Below are 20,114 nucleotides of genomic sequence, written 5' to 3' on the forward strand. Positions count from 1 at the left end.
TCTGAACATTTCTCTTCAGAAATACCAGAAATTCAAACTATATTTTTTGAACAGAGTTCTTTTTAAACTTTTGTAATACAGCAAGTAGTACAGTAAGTAATATATAGACGTAATTTAATATACAGAATGAATGAGATCATCAAAAGGAAAAATAGTTGTCTTGCAAAACTTTTGTTTTAATCTTTGGTGGTGCAGGAACACTGCTACATTTCTGCAAAATAGTTTTATTAATTTTCAGATCAAACTTTTTCAGGAAAGCTTCTACAAAATGAGGTTTCTGACTCTTTAGTAGCAACTTCAGGGCAGATGTGGCCAGGAGATATGTCAAGTGTCACATCTAGAGAATTGATACAATGAGAGTAAGGGAACTTAAAAATGCAAGAAAAATAGGGGAAAATAAGACAAATACTGCTCTATAAGCCTATTATGCTGCTAACTAGTAAAAAGAAGACAGTAGTCTATTTGCTTCAGTTTATATCATTCTTACTTCAAATGCATTTCTCTAAGCTTCACAGAGATGGCAATTACATCCTACTAGTATTATAAAATTAGTCTGAAGACATTTTAAATTGGAGTGTGAAAGTGCAGGGGAGAGTTTCTGAGATCTGTTCTCATAGAAATAGAAAAAGCATGAGTCTTTTACTTTCTAAGAAAAGAAAGGAATATGAAAGGGAAAGTTTTCCCCATGACATATGTTCTTCTTACCTCTTCTACTGCTGGGACATTTTCCTTATGGGTCCATGTCTCTTTGTGTGTCTTAACTATTCTTTTGTTATGAACATGCATGCTTTATAGGCTTACTAAAACTTTTTCCTGAACTCTGGTAATTTTTGTAGTGGTAAGATTAAGTATTAGGATTAATACATTAATGCTATCAAATTTTGTAATCAATACTATATGGACATATGGTCTTGTTTAACAATCCACACATGTTCTTGAAGAAACAGAATGAACACATTATTTCAGCTCAGGATGTTTCATACAAAGAGCTATGAAGGATAATTAGCTGAAGTAACTGCTGCTTGGACAAACCAAGTTTGAAGAACAGTTGCATCCTGCAAAGCTGGCAACACAAGATTCTTGCAATTAATATTTACCTGATACTTGTTGGACAGATAGCCAAAGATGTGTCCTTAGGTGAACTACCTTCATTACAATACTACATTTCACGCCCCCTTACACCAGGTACCCTGGCCCACAGACACCTTTCCTCAATGATCATGCATATTTAACCAATGAGATTGTGTAACCACTATGTAGATAACCATCCAATCAGTGTTAAAGGTATGTAAGTAAATAAATATTAATATAATCATGTGTAAACATGATTGTGGAAACTACCAAGGGCTGCTAGTTCACCTGGCACCCAGACTTGTGCAACTTTTTATTAAAAGCAATATCTCACGTTCTTAGACCTTTTTCTTTGATTTTGCACACTGGGTAATGAATTTATTTTTGAGATGACATTAATAGATTACTAGCATCAATTTGTCTAGCAACCATGTAGCCTTCCAGTAAACATAGAAGACAGGAACAAATTGTTGTCTTTTTTTCCTACTGAAAAGGAATTCAGCACTGGTCTGACACAGAGTATCCAACAATGTTATCTATCTCTTCTGACTCAATTTTGGATAGTCTGTTCATTACATGTGTTGCTTTCCTATATAGATAGAGCTTTATGGACATACTGCATCAGCTCTTGAACATACATGTAAAATGAAATAATAGCTAGAACAGTTTGTTTTGCTCGTTGAGCATGATTATATCTAAAACAGGTTTGTCATCTTTGGGGCAGGTGTGCGCTATGGTCAGGGCACAGCGAGGGCTGGTGGCTCACTGGAAGTAAGAGGGGTCTTCCCCCAGGGAGGACAGGGCAGGCCAGGTCCTTGCCAGGCAGAGCTCATCCCATCACTAGATGCCATCCACCCATTTGTTGTTTTTCATGTATATTTCATCTCCAGGCCTGCCATGTTAAGTCTAAAGAACAAGCATTTCTGTTTCTTGGAAAACCTGATCGTTTTCCAAGCAAAAATTTTAGCCCCATGATATATTTCCATTTTTCATTTATAGGGTCTGCAAGCTGCAGCAGACGCTTTGCAAAAGTTTAGAATCTCTATGAAAAAATCACATTTTTCACAGAAAAGCCACAATTAATATTCTTTATGTCTAATGATGCAATCATTTAGAAAATTTTATGCACAATTTTCATGAAAGTTTGGAAATGTTAAGGTAATTTGAAAATTCAGACGGTATATTGTGTTTCTGTGCTTTGTAAGGTAGTTCCATCCAGAGTACAAACAGAAATGTTGCAATCATCAACAGTGATTTCAAACTTAACTGTCATGCAGCAGAGTACAGTAGGAATCAGTAGATAAGCTCTGACTTAAAAAATAAAAGCATACATATAGCGCAAACTGAAGATAAAAAAGTGAATACATTATCAAGTTTTCCTTGGTTTACTAGGTGGCACTGCTTACTGTTTCTATTTAACAGTTCTTGCAGGAAAGTCTGACATTCTGAGATCAGTGAAAAGGAAGCAGTTAGAGGGTTTTTTACCACATACAGACATGAAGCAGTAATCAGTGTCTGCTGGACCCAAGTGTGGAACTCATTTTCACTGAAGCAGCTGATAGGTAAAGGTTTGTAATGCTGGAAAAAGGCTTTTTCCAGCATGTCAGTTTTCTTTTTATTTTTCTTTCCCCCCTTTTCAGACAGGTTAGGGATTGACTTTTCAAATGGAAGCACCTGGAAAGTCAACGGAGTACTTTTGAGAATTTGCAAGGTAGAATTTTAGTAATGTAGAAGGTCCTGCATGTGATCATGATATCCAGGCAGCTGTGCTCACCACAGGAGCTAAAATTGTACTTAAGATACCTTTGTATTTCCCTGCTGTCTGAAGTGGTCAAAGGAACAAGAGAAATCCAGTGTCTGAAATTATCTTCAATATAGAGATAACTGAGCAGTTCTCTGCAAGGATTCTCTGTCAGTGGAGTAAATATGGATTGCAGGGCTTTCTATATTTGCTATGTCTCCTTTGCTTCAGTACTGTCAAAATCTTGCTGTCCTCCTCAGCCTTCCCATCAGCAATTTGTTGGTACTAGACAAGGTCATGGATTTTAGATCAACCTTTAGGTCCTCTGAGCTGTAAGTGTTCTCCTTTACTATGGGCATGCTTTCAAAGCTCTGTGTCTTTCAGCTGGCACCAGCTCAATTATCTGCAGATCCAGAAGTAGCTCAGTAATGTCAGTGGCTTTCTGCACTAATGTTCACTGGAGAAGCTGGGTTAACTGCAAGGTGCTGTCTCCACCAGAGTCTTTTCATGATTGCATTGTGTTGTGTAGCCATGTCAAGAGATCAGTCTTAGTGGTGTTAAAAAATGGAAGAAAAAAAAATAATTCCTTTACTGTGCATGACTGACACCAGGGAGTTTGGATAGCTTATGAGCCTCTGATCTGTTGCCTCATCCTGCTTCTGCAATTGATTCTTAGCTGTGTGATTTTTTAGAGTACAGAACTGCTGCTTGCTGCTGCAATTACCCTGTGTTTCCTCCTCTCACATACCAGTTTTCTTACCCAACGTAAAGACAGTGAGACAGGAGTAGGAGCTGGGTAACCGGTCCATGTGTGGACTCTGGGATAAATTCCCTTCCTTATGCTACTGCCTTGGTCCTGCAGAAGGGAAAAACTTGAATAGGTATCAATGTGGTTTATTGTTTTATTAACAACACATAATTAACTGACAATCAGTGAACTATAATTCAGAATCAGTATCAGATATACAACAAATTCACTGCAATACTTAACTATTACAAATTTTCATGCTTCTTTTATACTTTTCAAAAGCCTCTCTGAAATTCTTCAGTTCCTGTATAATCCAGCTGATGGTCATCTTCCCCTTTAACATAATCAGCTCTTGACAAGTGACATTTAAAGCACTTTTATGTGTTTGATCCACTCACATTCCTAACTTAGCTGTTGCTGTCCAGGACCATTTTGCTAAGGGCAGGCAGAGCAAACACTTCTGTAGAACCAATTAGTAAAAAACTCAAAACAATGCAATGTGAACTGGCATTAAGCAAGCATTTCTGATGGGATTTGTGCTAGGGCTGGCAAGAAAAGCAAATAACAGTAGTCACTCTATTACAAAAAGATGAATGTGTAGTTAAGAAATACCAGCACACACAAAAAAACCCAGCAGAAAGGCGCAACCACATGGGCCCATATGAATATCAAAAAAAGCTGTGTAGGCCCCGTGTATTGCACACTGCCACAGAGTTGTATATGAGTCATCAGGTGATAGTCAGATTTGTCTTACTTTGTGTTTGGATCTTCATGGCAAACAGAAGATCAGATGTGTGGCAGCAGCCTTCTCAGCATTTCTTCCTATTAAAAGCATGCACTTGGCTTCCCTCCTTTGCTGCTCTCCATCAGCAGCTTTTTGCTCCTCCTCCCTCTCCAGGCTCTGTGACAGGTAGTTCCAGATGACCTGAGACATAAGAAAAACTCTCCCATTTTCACATTGTGAGCAGCAGCACATTCTCTCTGCAGGCCACTTCTAAGACCTCCCTCCTGATTTTGTAAGACAGACACACACTTTTTGGCAGGTGCTCTTAGAGATCTGCAGGCTAAATTGTTTTCTAGGAGGTTATCACTGTTGAAAAAGCTGTTATAATGCCTGAGGCCAGACCCAACATTGAGCTTGACCTTTGTTAAAAGTGCCTTTTCCAGAAAAGTGCTGCCTTCTTTTGAGAATGGAAAATTTCCTCTGCTGCTCCTGCTGACTAGTTTCATTTCTGAAGGCTGTGTCTGATGCCAGGCCCAGAAGAACTGTCATCTTTCTTTGGGACTATGTTTCCTTTCTAAATCTGCTTATTGAATAATTATCATCTTGCACTTAATGCCTTCAATTCTAGGATGAGGAAAGGAAGCTATTTCAAATGTTACTGAAATATAGGGAAAGAACTCTGTTCACAGATTTAACAGTTGTTATTTAAGATTTTAAACATAGCAAAATATTTAAAAAAATGAAGCCCTTGGCTTCATTCTCATTAATATTAGCATATATCAGGAAAATTATTGAAAAAATACTAAGGAAATAATAAAATCAGACCCCAGAATTTGATCTAACAGATCAACTCAGCATATGAAAAAAGGAAGACATAGGAAGAAGCGTACATCAGCTGCTCCCAGAAATGTGATTTCTGCTAACTTGGTGGCAGAAGGGTTGCAGTAACTACAGATACTAAAGATGTAGATACATATCAGATCATTTGGCTTGTTCAAATTTAAATTTGACAAGTTAATATTTAATTTTTAATTGCCTTACAAAATACTTCTTTTCCCCCTTGAGCACCTACATTTTGAACTAAAAAATGGGAGAATGTATACTTAACAGTGTGTGATCCATTCAGACACATTTGGAATGGTGTTGCAGAGTTGAAAATTCATAATTGAAATTATAACAAATGTAAAGTAGCCTTAAAAAGCACAACACACAGTCTAATGGCTCTAATGAAGCTAAAAAATATTGTGATAACATCTGTCTACAGAAACAACATATAGTACATACGTACCCTTGTGTGATGAGGTAAGTATCAAGATGGAGAAGTGTTAAAGAATGCTGAGACAAAGCTAAGCAAAATTTTTGTAACTAAGTAACACTTATTTACTTTTAGGAATCTGCCACCTATTATTAATTTTAAACTTATGGTGGTCATGGTACAAGAAGACTGGGGAAATACATTGTTTCATCTTAAAATTATGCAGGAGTATTAGCTAAGTTTGCGAGGATTACATATGTATGTATTTATTTAGCTTTAATAGTCCAAATTCAGAAGAAAATAAGGGTATAAACCCATACAAACTGGAATTCATCGAAAAGCTTCCTAAAAATATTTTCAAGTGGCAACCAGTTTCCTAGAGCAATTTCAGTGTGACAGGCTATGGGGATCCCTTTTGCCTTTGCTTGTTGATCTACTGGGATAAATCTATGTCCCCACAGTGTACAACTAGTGTAGAACTATGCTCTGATCTCTTTTTTCTGTTCTTCTGATAATGGAGATTTTAAACTAGAAAGATAAGCCTGTAAAGTGCTGACAAAATTGTGCCACAGAGGTTGAATTGAAAATAGTACATAGCCTTCACTAAATTACTTTAGCAATAATAAAAATCATTTTGTAAGATGCACTGTGATCTGTATAGGTACCTTGAGCATGACTTCATTATAGTGATCTGATTGTGTTGGATATCACTGATGGCTGCTGTGATCTTTGCATGTTATAGTTTACAGAAGTCTCTAGATTTATTTTGATGAATAGTGCCATGTAGCAGTAATGTGGTATTGAGGTTGACCATTTCAGCTAAAGCTTTTCTAGTATCTTTAACAGCGTGATTTTACACATTCCAAAAGTTGCTGAATAACTGTTAATTTTTTATCTTGCTTTTGGTCAATACCCAAGACAAGCCAAAAAACAAGTGCCTGTTGCCAAATATGGTATTGTAAAAGCTAATACAGCTTTCACAATTGGCAAATATAGGTACTGCACTGAGTCTTTCACTTCTTTCTTATCAATTGATCTATAATTACAATAACCACATTGAAATGTTCTATGTTGTGCTGGTAGTGCTACCGTATTAAAGATTATCTTATAGTTTAGATAGCAGCTGTAGTTCCAACATAAATGTTCTTTCTGTTCTCTACCATATGAAAATCCAAGAATTAGTTACATATATTTTATAACAATGCCTCTTTTCCATTGATACCTTTCTAGTGAACTTCAAATGAAGAATTTTACAACTGTATTTTATGTGGTTTATACTTTTTAGTTGTTAGAATGATGAGAAGAAAGACTACTTTTTATTCCTCTTTTTCTCTCTAACATAGGGAATATATTATTCCTGTGAAGACTGATTCTTCAAATACTCCATGTGAGAGAAAAATCAAAGGTGGTGAAAAAGAAACTGCAGCTGTGTGCTGCAGAACATGCAGAGATGACAATGAAAGTCCTAGCAGAATCCTGTATTTTAAGAAGGCCAGAAATGTGACTAATCACAGCCTTTTTTTTCTCTATTTTCACGGAGAAGACTTGTTACTTAAATGCAAGCACCATGGCATAGTGATGGAATAACATGACAAGTGAAAAATCTATAGGAAGAAGGAGGTTCTTGAGGAATCTATGTTTGCAGTGTAGTTCCATTAGTGTAGCAGACCTTTGCGGCCAGAGAACAGTACCATAAAAGTCAGCATTCCTGAACAGCTAGGCTAGCCCAGAGCAATCTTGAGGGGCATCTGGAGCTCCATGCTTCTTGACTTCCTTTATATAGACTTTGGGGAGCAGTTTGTCTGATTAGGATTCCCAGCTTTGATCAGCCCCCTGGAATCCTCTGCCATGTCACACAAGTCTCTGTCTGAGATCCTGGGATTTCAGAGTGATTCTAGTGTGACCGAAGGCAGATCTGCAGGTGGGTAGGGGAAGCTAACTGGTGAAAGACAGGTAATTAACAGGTATAGGCAAGATCTCAGTTTGGGACTGAATTATTATATGATAGCAACTAGATACCAAGTCCTGGTGTGAATCTAACTCTAAGCCATTCACATAGCTCAAGAGCTGTACAATCATGGATATATAACAGGTTATTTGCATGAAGCATGGCAAAAACCACCTTGTAAGAGGCACACATGACCTCAGCTAATCCCTGAAAATCTAGAGTCACATATACAGTGCAATGGTTTCCCTGCAAGGGCAGTAGGCAGTAGGCAATCCACACAGAGATTGAGAATACTTAAGTGAATGAATTACAGTAAATTACTAAGAATTAGTCTTCATATTATTTCTCCATGATGTAAGAGACATTTTGAAAAAGTATTGGAAGGAACCACTTGAAATAGTTTCATCTACAACAGAAATCAGTTGCAGTGATGGAGACCTTATGTCTTGCAGGAGGCATTCAAAACTCTGGGGGATGATGTCTGCATCATTTTTCATCAGAAGCAGGAGTGCCATAAGTACTTCTGTGCCCCAAGGGAAAAATAATCTTCCCCTGCTTTTTCAGACTGCATTTTACAGCTCTGACTGTTTAGAAAACCTCTGCCGCTTCAAGTCCTCTCCTTCATTGATTCTGACCTGCCAAGCCATGACTTAAAGAGAAAAGCTGGCACACACGCTTTTTGAGTAGTACTCTGTGCTAGCTTCAGAAGGTACAAATCAACATCCCACACAAGGATTTGTACTGTAATCAGGTAATATTTATGCCTGGACACATTTGTTACTGCAGTTGATACCTTTTCAGCTCATCAACTTTGAAAGCAGAAAAAAGACAGTAATATGTATTTATTTTTGTATTTACATTATTTAATACATTTATATTGGGCATGCGTGGAGGATGTAAAAATGTTTTACTGCCGTGGGTTTAGAAACTTATGTTACACCCAAGTGGCAAAGCCATTAGTGGGCAAGTTTTCTCAAATGCATTCTGCTAGGCTCTTATTCACATAGCACAATATATTAAACCCTTAGCGTACCGCTTCACATACACAGACAAAACTGGCACTTATCTCTGTTACAGGAGAGTTTTGTCCTAGTTATGTTGCATTTCCTGCTATACACTCTGTATTTTTTTCTCATAAATTTGCAAAGTATGGTTGCTTTTGTTTTACAAGATATTTCCTGAGCAAGTGTTGGAAACCACAGTTCCGTCTTCCAAAAAGAAAAATTAAGGTTGCAAATGACGGACGTTGTTCAAGGTCATAAATTCAGGCTTAGGTGTATATATGCTGAATGTTTTCTATTTAGATACTCAGATTTATTTGCTGACCTCTTTGATAATCTATGGGGTGTTCAGGAGAGAAATAGTAGGCTCCGTGACACTGGAAAACTGGAATTTATGTAGAGCTTTTCTTCGCGGTTTGCTAAAGACTGTCAACACAACCAATAGATAATGCTCAGAAGAAAAGGCCTGAACAGATTTCATGCATGCTCCCTAAGTCTTAGTGGGCTGGGAAAACAGGTTGTCAGGACTGGAATTTCGAGTTACAGCTATATGCATTTCCTACCTTAGAGGTGCCTGATTTATATCCTGAATGTTCTTCTAATGCAATTAAGAATCTCCTCCAGACACCCAAGTCATCATAGGCTGATAGTTTTTTTACAGCTAAAATGCTGAGTAGAAATTTTCAATGTGCTGTCTCTCTTGCTCTTGGAAAGCTAAGCAGGTGTAACCTGGATGGGAAGCCTTTGAGTAAAACAGAGTCTACATTGGACATTGAAATTAGGACTTTTCCTGAGGCTAGCAAAGACAACTCCATCAGATCAGAATAAAAGCTACTTTTGAGCATGTGGAGCACTGTTTACACTGTCTGTCTGTGTAGATTTAGGGTTTGAAGGTATTCAAGGACATGTGGAGTCAAAGGCACTTGAGGGAAGGGAGAAGACTCTCTTCTGCAGTAGTGTTTAAGTATAGAGAACTTCACAGGGACCCAGCTGAACCCATTATTGCTACTGAATTTTATCATAATGTTTTTGTCCTTATCCCCTTATTTCCCTTCTTTCTTCACACTTGCAAGTTAAATGATCTATAACTCCCTTTCATCCCTACCTCAGAAATTCCTCTGTGATGAGAGCTGTCCCATGACAGTTGTACCTTAATCCTGAGCATTCTTATTGCATGAGTTTTCCTTCATCCTTACCTTCTCCCATCAGTCTCCTTTACCCAACTTTGTGTTCTCTCAGAGAAGACTGAAATTCAGCTTTCAAACTGCAGTTATTTTATTTTTCAAGACAGACAGATGAGCAGCTAGAAGTCTGGGCAGGCAGCCAAAGTCCCTTATCACTGAGAAGAAACAAGAGCACCTGGTTCAAAGGAGAGGAAAAGATTGGGGGAAAGGAAAAGAGACAACTAAGCATGACATCAGTCAAATGCCCAATGGATAGACAAATTAAGTTTTACCAGATTTAAAAAATCCTAGGAACAGTTAAACATGTACAGATTTAGAACCTATTGCTAATCACTTAGCAGCTATACTGATGGCCTGATGTCATCAACATGTTAGCTTGTGTTAATGAATCTAGAGACTCTCTTAAAATCTGATCTTGCCAGATATGCTTTTAGCATCTCAATGCAGGAGTGATATCTGATTTTTGTAGCTGTTAACATTTTATGGGAAATGGTAGAAATCATGTCTAAGTAAGAGAGCTTCACAAAGCCAAAGGGCAGTGTCTGAAAGAAGCACACTACGTATGTCCCAATTCTGGTTACGTCTGAGAGTGTGATGGGAAGAACAAAGCAGTGGAGCAAATAGGTGTCAGATCTCACCAGGAAGAAGTACTGATAAAAAAATATGATGTGATAGCACTGTCTTTCATGATATACTTTCTGCAGATTGACATTATGCTGTGAAACCATACCGAGAAATGATCTGAAGCATGAGGTGTTGTAGCCAGTACCTGTTGCAAGGAGGTGAGGTTGGTGCTCATCCGAACTATGTGACTCGTCTGAAGTACATGTTCATCTGCTGCTTCAGAAACCCAGAAGTCTTTCTGGTAGAGATCACTGGTTTCAACACCATGTGTGTGATGAATTAGGGATAGCAATGCAGCAATGAAAAAAGTCAGTTAGCTATGTTGTGTTGAGCTACAGCTTTGCTTGCAAGTGAGAAAAGATATCAGTTAGAAAAGCTGTGAAGGGAACTTTTATTTGTCCATAATGTCTTCCAGTCAATGCTGATTCTCTCATCTGCCCTTCGTCTGTCAGCCACAGACTGACTTGACATCAACTTTATGCCTGGCCATCACTATTTCAATCAGTAAAGTTATACTCATTTCTGCATGGCAATTATGTCTTTGTATTTCACATCTGTTTTAGAAGCACTAAATGGGAAGAACTGATTAGATGCAATGACAAAATATCTCTGCAGTAAGGAAGCTGACATATTTGAAATTGCATCTCAGTACAGGGTGCAGAAATTGGAATGGTTTAAAAAAAAAAAGTAGTCTGGCTTACTGTCTAGTCTATGGAAACGTAAAATGATTCATGACCAAGACACAGGCACAGGGTGGCGGATTTCAAAGAGGAATGCACTCTTATCATTATTGCTATTCATTTTAGGTTCACAGAAATTTTAGGCATAATCCTGTGTCAGTCTGTTACTCTGAATTTTTTTAAGGCAACTGTGGGAGCTAAGACACCTGTATCTCAGCATCACCTTCAGAATGGCTTTCTTCTCTTTCATTTTTATATCTTGCTCAGCTCTAGCAATTACTGGTCTGTGTAACTGGCACAGTGTTCTACTGTTCATCTGCTTGACCCTAGTAGGCAGCATCAGCAAAACCTTCCAGTTTAATTACTTGAACTCCCTGCACTCTGCCCAAACTGTCCACAATGGTTGTAAATTGAAAAGTTTTGTATGAATAATGTATTTGTGCTTTTCCTTTTTTTCAGCATTGGAAGACATTTAAAATCTTAAAAAAAATAAGCCTCGTTTTTTTGTTTCATTTAGTATGTCATTATGGGGAGATACCTGAAACTTAAATTAGATTTCAATTAAAATGAGTGCATTTTAAAATATTTCTTTGTTGGAGTCACCTCAGAAAACTCTCATTGCGATGTGCAGTAACTTCAAATGTGATTTATCTCAGGCCTTCATAAAATAGAAATGCTGTCCTGCCCACCTTGTTTAGTATTTCAACTAAACTGCGATATATAACACACTATTTTAATAGATCTGAAATTAAAAAATAGAGATGGTATTATGTCTAAAATCACACAAATATGTCCCTGCAAAATAATAGTTTTATAAAAGAGACAAGAACTTCAGTTCTATTCACAATAAAATCTGAGTGTAAGATATATATATCCCTGATTCCAATGTACGGCAGCTGGTTTTAAAATATGTTCGAAGATGAACAGATTACTTCACAAATTACTGCAATCACCAAAGGAAAATTAACTACTTTGAATGCTCCTGGAAAGACTCCAAGTACTCCTCCAAGTATGTCCATCTGACTGTTCTTCAAACTTTTATCCTTAGAACACTGAGCACACTTTGTCCATGTTGACAGGTTCACAGCAAGTCTTGAAGAACTTTTCATGAGACCCAGAATCTTTCACAGATTGTTTTTAACTTGTATTTTTAACCTGGTTTATATCCATTTAAAATTACCTGGGTCTTTGCTTCGCATTGCATAATATAATGTATTAGTAGTAATATGGATCATTTCATGTTTATTTGTTTTAATGAAATTGCTAATAGAAAAGTAAGGGTAATGAAAAATTCAACTGTTGCTGAGAAGATTAGACTTCTACAGCTACTGTTGCAAAACCTGGTATTGTAGTGTGCTCTTTCTGCTTTCTGCTCTCTTTGTTAGTCATTCATTTTGATGTACTGCAGCTGAAATACAGACTTATTTTTCATTACTCAGCACCAGGGTTTTTTTGCCTATGTTATGATTTTAGTATCAGTTTTTTAAGTAACAGAATTTGTGGCTAATTTGATCACTAACAGAACATGCATTTTCAGTGTCTGTGTTAATTTTATTATTTGGGCATTCAAACCAGAAGAGGGCAATATTAATCTTATTACCAAGACCTAAAATTACATTTAACTTTATGTGAAGAGCTGTTTTTTTTCCCTTAAACATGTGAATTATGTATGTTTGGGTCCAGTCCTGCTTTTACATATACCTGTGACTGATCTACTGTGTAGATTTATACATCTGATCATGAGATACTTTACTCATGCAATGGTAGGAAAGTCTGTAACTCTGAAACACAGATTTGGATTGTAACAAAACATTACAACATGTTTAATATTAAAGACTGTAACTTGCAATTCATGCAGACTTAGTAAAAATGAAACACTGCTCCTCATTAAACACCCAAAGTTGAGTGTGCATAAATACCTAGGTTATGATGCTTTCAAACCTGACAGTGAAATGGTAGTGGCTTTATTAAATGAAAAGACAGTGTTAACTACTGATTTGGGTGGGATCAGGACTCTACCTAAGTTCTATATTAAAAATGAGATCTTTAGTGGCATTAATTCCCTTTACAGCTGTCTAGTTCATTTACATGCAAATATAGGAGCACAATAATCCATGACTTTTTGAACAAATAGGAAACCATTCAGATTCCACACAACATGGAAAAGTAAAACTCCAGTTCAGTACATGCATGACTTTTTTGTTGCCTTGTCAGTTAAGAAATTTAAAATAATACCCCCCCCCCTAAATGCAGAACATTACTTTTTTAAAAATTATGTTGTGGAACACATGAATAATCTTGGAAGACTTTGAGGTATTAGCAGGTTCACTGTGAGCTGGGTGGTGAACTGGTGGAATGGCAGCGTTCAAAGTGTTGTAGTGAACGCAGCTACATCTGGCTGGCAGCTGGCCACCAGCAGTGTTCCTCAGGGCTCTGTTCTAGGCCTAGTCCTGTTCAATATTTTTATCAATGATTTGGAGGCAGGAGTTGAATCCACCATTAGTAAGTTTTCTGGTGATACAAAACTAGGAGGTGTGGCTGGCTCTCTCTCAGGCCTTGCAAAGGAATCTAGACAGGTTGAAGTACTGGGCAGTCATCAATGCCATGAAATTTCCCAAGAACAAATTCTGGATTCTGCACCTGGGACAGAGTAATGTTGGACACCAGTATGAATTGGGAGAGGGGTGCCTGGAGAGCATCCCTGCAGGGAGGGCGCTGGCGGTGCTGGTGGGCAGCAGGCTCAGCGTGGGTCAGCAGTGAGCCCTGGCAGCCAGGAGGGCAGCCCGCACCCTGGGGTGCCCCCAGCACAGCACGGCCAGCCGGGCAGGAGAGGGGATTGTCCCGCTGTGTCCGGCACTGCTGCAGCCTCACCTGGAGCACTGTGTGCAGGGCTGGGCCCCACCATGTAAGAAGGACGTGAGGGTCCTTGAATGTGCCCAGAGGGGAGCGACATCGCTGGGGGGAGGGCTGGAAGGCATGTCCTGTGAGGAGCGGCTGAGGGCTTTGGGGTGGTCTGGTTTGGAGACAGGGAGGCTGGGGGCTACCTCATTGCTCTCTATAGATGCCTGAGGTGGAGGGAGTGGAGAGGGAGGTGCTGAGCTCTTCCCCTTGGGACCCAGTGACAGGACACATGGGAATGGTTCAAAGCTGCGCCAGGGGAGGTTCAGACTTGACATTTGAAAACATTTCTGTACCTGAGAGGGCTGTCAAACACTAGAGCAGGCTTCCTTAGAGAGGTGGTCAATGCCACAAGCCTGTCAGTGTTTAAAAGGCATTTGGACAATGCTCTTAATAATATGCTTTAGATTTTGGTCAGGTCTGGTCAGGCACTTGGTCTATGGTCACTGTAGGTCCCTTCCAACTGAAATATTAAATTCAGTTAAATTCAATTCTATTCTGTTCTGTTCTGTTCTCCCCAGCTGATTGCCCAAGACTTGTCTACACAGTTTTACTGTCGTCTCCTTTTTCATTCTTATACAAAGGATGTTGGATTGCCTCTGAAAAATGGAATTTATGACAACAGGACCTCACTTATCTCACCTTTACATGTTGTCAGTGCTTATAGCTGAGTGGGTAGAAAATACAGGTTTGAATGCCTGCAAATATTTGCATGCTTGTGGAATTCAGGTGGCCCGGGCCTACATGGGATGACCAATTTGATAGCTGTCTATGTTTCTAGCTTTTGTTTGGGCCTAATTGTAAAGTTAGAGAAGAGCCCTGACCAGTCTGAGGGACTTGGTGTTCATATGCAGAGGCAAAAGCCATAGGGTGTGCCAAAGGGAGAAAAAGGAAGACTCCTCTGGAAGACAAAATTGGCAACTAATGCTGCCAGGCAGTATTAAGCTATAGTCTTCAAAACCAGGTTTGAATTTAGGTACTTAACTGCAAACTCAGAACAGCTCTGCATATTATGTACTTTCGGACTTACCTCTGAAGACACACTGTAGAAAGGATGCCAAAACAAAGCCCAGAGCTCTGCATCTACAGCAATTGCATGTTCAAAGCTTTTCCAGCTTTGGTAGGCATTACTCTAGCTTACATTCTAATGAAGAGAAGTTGCATGTTTTGGACTGACTGGTTGAACTGACATCTGAGACTGAATTAAGTTAATATTTACTATTTCTGACACAGTCTAGTCTGTGCTGAAAAAAAGGATTCTATACATCCTTCAGAACTACAGATGGATTACTGAAAATGCAACTTGTTCAGCCGTCTGTTTGTAACAGTTGTTTCATCTTGCTTACTTAAATTTTACTCTTCCTTTACTGTAAACACTCTGCTTGTGCTAATAGTCCTATTTGTAAGCAATGAGCATATTTCTGTTCCAGAGTCCACCTTTAGGATGTCAAGACAGTGTAAATACATTTATATGAGACACACCAAGCAGGATGCATAGTTTCAACAAAATTAGTATGTTACAGGAGCATGCGCCATGCAGGCAGGGCTCTCTGAGTGGTTTCAGATGCCAAACATAGCAAGCCCCTCCCAAATGATAGAGCAATCCCTTTCAAAAAACATATATCAAAGCTGACCTTTTGTTGAAGAAAATGGTAAATTTGGCTAGTGAAATCAGTGCACTCAAAAATTCTTCTTGTCTCAGTCTTTTTTCCTATCAGATTTAGGCTGACATTAAACCAAAAACATAGAATGTAAAAGCTGCCACATGGATAATCTTCTGCTATTTCCTGCCCTCAAACTTGATAATTTCTCCTCATGTATCTTTGCCATTCCGTGTCCCTCCTACTTCACACTACTCTGTAATCTTTGTGTGTGTATTACTCCACTGAAACAGAGTTGCTGCCAAGAACTTTAATCCTTGAGAAGACATGATGTTAGAGACCCCAACCCCACCATGCAATGATGTATGCGGTATCAAAAACTTATAACTGAAATCAGAATTCAGCTGAGTGAGCATGGAGAGTTTTGACAAAGTTGGTTAAGCAAGCAAAAGCTTTTTTCTGTTACATATACTGGAGTGGAAAAAAATTTCAATAAACCATTGAATATGATACATAATTATTTTATAAATTATAAATTATTATATAAATAACTGTTTGTAAAGCAGAATACAATGCACAATTTCTACAAGTTGTCTCCTGCAAGACATGTTTGCATAACTAGATGGACATGGAAGAGTGTAATTGACAGATATAAAGACACATCTTTGCCCTCACTGAGTTTATATGCTATTTGGTTACTCAAGGAATCCCTGGAAACTTCCCATTTGATTAAGAGGAGTTAATCTTTCATCTTGCACTCATTTTTCACTAATCAGTGGCTCCATAATCAATTTACAACTTAACTGGCACGAAATTGGCAATCACACTTCAGCAAAATAGTTGCTTATTTATAATCTTGAGCAGCTATAATAGGGTTATTAGCAAGTTCTCCATCCTTTTGCGAGTATCATGAAATAGGACCTCCAAGTGCCTTAGGGAGAACTTCTCCTCAATGCAAGGGAACTTATCAAGCTATCCGAGGAGGACTGTCAGTTCCAGTACCGGCTATAGTGTACATACTTTAGTTACAACCTCTGTGTTTGATGTTCCTCCAGGCAGCAGGATGCTGTGGTTAGGTTTGCTTGGAAATCATAATTAAACCTTGTAACTTCTTACAGTTCTTACTTTCCTTAAGCTACTGAACATTGTTTTAGTTTCTTTTTTTTTTTTTTTTTTTTAAGTTTTTGTGACTGCTAAAGCTTTTTACTTCATTTGTTCCTTTTTTTCTTGGTTATGGACAACACAGCTAACATTTTTCTGTGAAGATACTTCTAAACATACACAGAGAGAAATGCTTTTTAATAAGATAAACACAAACGTAAAAAACTAAGAGAAAAATAGTGAAACTTTTTTTAAGTGCATCAGTGTGGCTTGGAGTGAACTTTGATTAGGATATCTTTCCAAGTTAGCTCTGTTGTCTTCTATTTATCTAAAGATAGATAGGGTGTGCAAAGCTTAGCTTGAAGTTCATTACAAATACCTGAATATCCTTTTTAAGTCATGTAAACAGAATATGGACACTTCAGTTTGCTGCTTGTATCTGTAGCTTTGTGTAATATAAATACCCAAATTGTGCTCTTCTGAGATTATTCCTCTGTTAAGAGGTGCACAAGCAGAGCGAACACTTCTCTGGCTTATTTATAGCACCTTCATGATGACAGTTCACTGTTGGGCAAATGAGGGATAATCATGGATCTTATATCACAAATGCTAATGTGGGAAGACCATGATAGCATCTTTTATGGACAGATATTGGACAAATCAAGAGATATTGCTTGTGCACTGCAGTTTTAACCATTTTTAGCACCAAATGCTGAATTTCATTCTCAGAAGAAATGGGGAAAATGATATACTGTTCTTCAGTGGGAAAATGGACATTCAGATGACACAGAAATCGAAAGATTTATGCAACTATTTAGGAGAAAAGCTAGCTGCAGTACAGAAGTTGACTTCTGCTGCCAGCAGTGATGAAGTACAATTGGTCAGGTAGTTTTATGATCAATCAAGGGACTGATAACTTGGAAAATTCTGACCCAGGTATGTACAGCTCTGAAAAAAAATTCAGTGGAGTACTTAAGTATTTGGTCAAACTAAAAAACAATGGATGCTACAAAAGAAAGAATAGTGTAGTGGCCTGAACACTTAGCAGGAATAGGAGACCTACATTTACATCTTTGTTCTGTCTGATTCAGAGCAGGAACGCATATATTCTTATATCACTATTGTAAATTGGAACTTTGGCCACAAGACTGCCTCCTCACTTGTAAATCTCCTGTTTTGTTTCCAGTTTCCCAAAGGTGTTGCTTTTGTTCCTGTAAAGAACATGAATGTTTTTGACATGATAAACATACTACCTTGATAAAGCAATTTTTTTCACTTTGCTCGAATTTATGTATGCATATCAAAGCCAATTCCTTCTCATGGACAGGGATGAACTAAAAAGTGGGTTAAATGCATGCATCTCCTTCTTGAGGAGGGGGAGTGAGGCTGTGAAGGAATAGAATCATAGAATAGAATCATTTAGGCTGGAAAAGAGCTTTGAGAACATCAGATCTAGCTATTAACCCAGGACTGCCAAGTCAACCACTAAACCCTGTCCCTATGCACCACATCTACATGTTTTTTAAATAACTTCAGGGATGGTGATTCCACCACCTCCCTGGGCAGCCTGTTCCAGTGCTTCACCACCCTTTCCATGAAGAAATTTTTCCTAATATCCAATCTTAACCTCCCCTAGCATAACTTGAGGCCATTTCCTCTTGTCCTGTTGCTAGTTATATGGGAGAAGAGACCTACCTACAGCCTACTTTCAGGTAGTTGTAGAGAGCAATAAGGTCCCCACTTAGTATCCTCTTCTCCAGACTAAACAACCCCAGTTCCCTCATGTCTTGGTTTAACCCTGGCCGGCAACCAAGCACCACGCAGCCAGTTGCTCACTCCCCCCCACCCAGAGGGATGAGGAAGAGAATAGGAAAGGAATGCAAAACTCAAGGGTTGATATAAGAACAATTTAATAGGTAAAGCAAAAGCCGCGCATGCAAGCAAAGCAAAACAAGGAATTCATTCACCACTCCCCATGGGCAGGCAGGTGTTCAGCCATCCCCAGGGAAGCCAGGCTCCATTGCGCATAACAGTTACTCAGGAATACAGACACCATAACGCCAAATGTCCCCCCCTTCCTTCTTCTTCCCCCAGTTTGTAAACTCAGCATGATGTCATATGGTATGGAATATCCCCTTGGCTAGCTTGGGTCACCTGTCCTGGCTGTGTCCCCTCCCAGTTCCCCATGCCCCTCCAGCCCTCTGGCTGGCAGGGCCCAAGAAACCAAAAAGTCCTTGATTTAGTATAAACATCACCCAGCAACAACTAAAAACATCAGTGTCCTACCAACATTGTTCTCACATCAGAGCCAAAACACAGCACTGCACTAGCTACTAAGAAGAAAATGTACTCTATCCCACCTGAAACCAGGACACCTCAGTGTTCTAGTCTGGGAAAGCCTGAGCTGGAAAAATTCATTGTTATACCCAGAGTGAGATTAAGATGCAAACGAGGTCAAATGCTGCCAATCAAGGCAGTTTATTGGAACAAAATGTTCATATGAAAAAAGAAACAGGAAAGGGAAGGAAGACTAGAAAAGAAGTAAACCTAGCAAGCAATCGGGATAGAGTTGCAAGAGGTAGTCACCACTATGGATCCAGCACCATCTTATTGGTCTGTAGTTTCCTTGTACATCGGTGGTGGTGGTCTCTGGATTGCCTCTTACTATTTGATTACGCAGTCTTTTACAGGTTATTCAGGGAGACCGGTTCCCACACAACAGCACATGTTGCACTACCACACATGCTCCTCATCTAGGCATGCTGATTCCATGGGGCACATGTGACTGCTGTGTGGTCATTTGCTGTGGACTGTACATGCCTCGGTAGGTTGACGTAATCGTTCATGTCTGGCTATGTCCCCCAAAATGATGTGGCTATTCCTTGACCCCAGACAATGTCTGGATTCAGGTGGCTGTTTGCTCCTTGTCTATTCACAACTTCTGAGCTTGGCTAAACCCCCAGGTAACCTTGCGCCAAGCTCAGCAGGAATGTGAACAAGCTTTGAGATAGTCAGCTCAAAATATGGTCTCCCACACTTAGCTTTTCCTCATAAGACTTGTTCTCCAGACCTTTCACCAGCTTTGTTGTCCTCTGGACATGTTCCAGCACCTCTTCATCCCTCTTGCAGTGAGGGGCCCAGAACTGAACACAAGATTCAAGGGGTGACCTCACCAGTGCCGAAGTACAGGGGAATGACCACTTCTCTTGTCCTACTGGCCATACCATTTCAGATAAAAGCCAGGATGCTGTTGGCCTTCTTGGCTCCCTGGGCACACTGCTGGCTCATGTTCAGCCGACTGTCCACCAGCACGCCAGTCCCTTTCCCACCAGGCACTTTCCAGCTGCTCTGCCCCAGCCTGTAGCACTGTGTGGGGCTGGTGTGACCCAAGTGCAGGACCCGGCACTTCTCCTTGTTGAACCTCATACAACTGGCCTGGGCCCATCGGTCCAGTCTGTCCAGATCCCACTGCAGAGCCTTCCTGCCCTCAAGTAGCTCAACAATCACCCCCAATTTGGTGTGGTCCGCAAGCTTCCTG

Source organism: Falco peregrinus, chromosome Z, assembly GCF_023634155.1.
Source record: "Falco peregrinus isolate bFalPer1 chromosome Z, bFalPer1.pri, whole genome shotgun sequence".
NCBI lineage: Eukaryota > Metazoa > Chordata > Aves > Falconiformes > Falconidae > Falco > Falco peregrinus.